Source organism: Oncorhynchus clarkii, unplaced genomic scaffold, assembly GCF_045791955.1.
Source record: "Oncorhynchus clarkii lewisi isolate Uvic-CL-2024 unplaced genomic scaffold, UVic_Ocla_1.0 unplaced_contig_2787_pilon_pilon, whole genome shotgun sequence".
NCBI lineage: Eukaryota > Metazoa > Chordata > Actinopteri > Salmoniformes > Salmonidae > Oncorhynchus > Oncorhynchus clarkii.
Window position 1 is genome coordinate 45,153 of NW_027258895.1, and position 3,640 is coordinate 48,792.

Here is a 3,640-nt window from a genome sequence, read left to right on the forward strand (position 1 = left end):
TCTCCCTATTTCTCTCTCCTTCCCTCGTTCTCTCTTTCTCTGTCCAGCTCCAGTCCACAACAAAGCCCCATGCTGCTGCCTGCCTGACTGAGGCGGCATTAGAAACAGGAGGAGCTAGCTACTAGTGGCCCCTCCCTCTGTCCCTGTGAATGAACAGAGCAGAGCAGCAGAGAGCAGAACGGCTGATTTGCATCGCAGGGAAAGAGGAGGGGGGTGGATGAGGCTAGCAGGCGGAGGAGGAGGAGTGGGAGGGAGGGGTAAAGGGGGAAGGGTTTTATGCATGTGATCAAAGAGCTATATTGACAGTGCTCATCGGTCACCTGCCTGCCGTTCACTCTCCTCGCCAGGCCCCTGCCCAACTCTCTGAGGGGGTGAGGGGGGTTGAGAGGCGGGGTGCCTGGGGAGAGGGGTGGGGGTGGGGTGTAAAAGGTTCAAATGGATGAGAGGACCCCGATTGAGGAATGGGCACAAGAGGTCTCCTGTAGGCTGCATTAGAAGGCTCAGACAACCCTCCAGGAGAATGGGAGGACAGGGGAGAGAGGGTTCTCCCCGACTTGGAACCCAAAAAGAGGGGGGGGGGGGGGTGATCCCTCATCCCTCTCTCCGTAACCCAAGCCTATTCAGACGTCCCTGGAGGACCTGGTGAAAGACGGCGTGGATAGGGGCAGGAAACAGTGGCAGGGAGCACGGAGCAGTAGCAGCCACGGCTTTAGATACCCTGTCTGTCTCAAATAACACCCTGTGCCCTTTATAGGGGCCCTGGTCTAAAGTAGTGCACTATATAGGGAATAGGGTGCCATTTGCCCTGGTCTAAAGTAGTGCACTATATAGGGATTGGGGTGTCATTTGCCCTGGTGTAAAGTAGTGCACTATAAAGGGAATAGGGTGCCATTCGCCCTGGTCTAAAGTAGTGCACTATAAAGGGAATAGGGTGCCATTCGCCCTGGTCTAAAGTAGTGCACTATAAAGGGAATAGGGTGCCATTCGCCCTGGTCTAAAGTAGTGCACTATAAAGGGAATAGGGTGCCATTCGCTCTGGTCTAAAGTAGTGCACTATAAAGGGAATAGGGTGCCATCTAGGAAGCAACCCTCCTGCTTCAGAAAGTCTCATTCTAATCTGACTGATCTGAGGCAAACAAAGACTGTTTCATCTCCAGAAAACAGGACCTCAATGCTGCTTATATGGTTATTTCACCATGGAGCCAGAGGAACGATCTGAGGGTTATTTACTTCAGGTTATAATAAAAACGATCAGAAATGGGGGTGTTGCTTGGCAGCCTGCCGGTGGGGTTAGGGTGTAGGACTGTCAACTACAGGAAATGGTTCCCCTAATAAATTCATAAATGGTCTGTTCTAAAAGTGTCCGATTAAAGAAGCTGTTGTTTTTCCCATCATGCATTACTAATGCTAGTGAGGTAGAACAGACACAACCAACCAAAGACAACAGATAGAAATCCCCTTCAGCACACTCCCTTAGTTGTTTCTTTACAAACACATAGTTAATGAAGAGGAATTATCATGTTACTTTAATTGATGTGGTAAATAAGAATGAAAGTGTGATCTACAGTGTTTGTTTTGAAAAAGCAACAGTTATTCCTCATTTACTGATGAAGAGCATGTGTGGCATTTTTATACAATGGGATTAAATGATTATTTTATGAATGAAAAAAATCTATTCACTACAATACTAAAATGACACTTTTCTTCTGTAATTGTCTTTCTCTACTCTAACAGTAGAACACCAAGACGTAAACTGTTTGGCTGCTAGTAATTTTTTATTTTTTAAACACCACGAAAACGGAATTTGATAAACTAATGTTTAATTGTATGACACAGACGCTAAAGTTCATTTCACCTCATGAAACTAAAGTTCAATTCACCTCATGAAACTAAAGTTCATTTGACTTTGATGAAAAAGTCAAAGTTGGCGACTCAAATCTAAACTACTTTTTATTTTTTTTATAAAATCTACAATAGAAAGAGTTAATGTTTAAGGAAAAAAATTAACTATATACCAGGATCAAAATTATAAAAAAAACATAGATATCTTTAATATTTATTATTTTCTGATTGCTAAAATAATTTAAATTGGAGACCCAAAACAGACTTTTGCTAATGAGGGAAATGAACACATTCCTAATTGTACATTAGTATGGGAAGGATTTAGTCTAGAAATGATTCTCTGATCAAACTGACAGCAGTGTTATAGGTTATAATAGACTGGGCTGAATGTACTTTCATAAGGTCATTGAATGACTTACTGTTTGAAGACTCTCACGTTCCTTCTCTTAACTAAAATAATGTTTATTTCATAATGGATAACATGTACACTTTCGTACATCCCTTAATCTGATTACTCAATCACTGTTAATTCAAAGTAAAAACTCAAATAGTGTACGAGATAACCACTGAAATGTAAAGGCAATATAATCAGTGGGCTGTTCTCTCCACTGTGTGTCCACCAGACTGCATGCTGTCTCAACAACCAGGGGGACGTTCAACAACAGAGAGGTGGGTAAAGTGTGAGGCCGCCCCTTCAACCACGCCCACACCCTCTCTACCCCCCACATCCCTCTGATGGCTCGTAACCGAGGCCGATCTTCTGCCAATTATCCCCTAATCAGACTCTGATTGGAAGGGAGATGGAGGAGAATAGGCCCCAGCCTGAGGATAGATCTCATGGTCTTGAAAAGCAGCTCAGGGAAGGACATGTTTTTCTCCATCTAAACTTCTGCATCAAATCAACAAGTTGCATTGATAACGTCTTATAAAAGATTCGTAATACAACTTGGTAGAAATGATGATCAAACCAAACAAACGTTTAACAGAACATAAAAATGGTAAAAAATATATGTTTGTAAGATGACTAAAAATGATAAAATGTTCATTACCTCTTTTAAAAGCAGCAATATGTCGCTTTTTGGGGACCCAACCAAATTCACATAGAAATGCTTTTATTTTGATCTTTCATTCTCATTGAAAGCAAGTCTAAGAAGCAGTAGATCTGCTCTATGCGCTCTATTTCTATGCTTCTCTTTAGACGTTACAATGATTCTACTCACAGCTGTTTAGACGTTACAATGATTCTACTCACAGCTCTTTAGAAGTTACAATGATTCTACTCACAGCTCTTTAGAACGTTACAATGATTCTACTCACAGCTCTTTAGACGTTACAATGATTCTACTCACAGCTCTTTAGACGTTACAATGATTCTACTCACAGCTCTTTAGACGTTACAATGATTCTACTCACAGCTGTTTAGACGTTACAATGATTCTACTCACAGCTCTTTAGACGTTACAATGATTCTACTCACAGCTCTTTAGACGTTACAATGATTCTACTCACAGCTCTTTAGACGTTACAATGATTCTACTCACAGCTGTTTAGACGTTACAATGATTCTACTCACAGCTCTTTAGACGTTACAATGATTCTACTCACAGCTCTTTAGACGTTACAATGATTCTACTCACAGCTCTTTAGACGTTACAATGATTCTACTCACAGCTCTTTAGACGTTACAATGATTCTACTCACAGCTCTTTAGACGTTACAATGATTCTACTCACAGCTCTTTAGACGTTACAATGATTCTACTCACAGCTCTTTAGACGTTACAATGATTCTACTCACA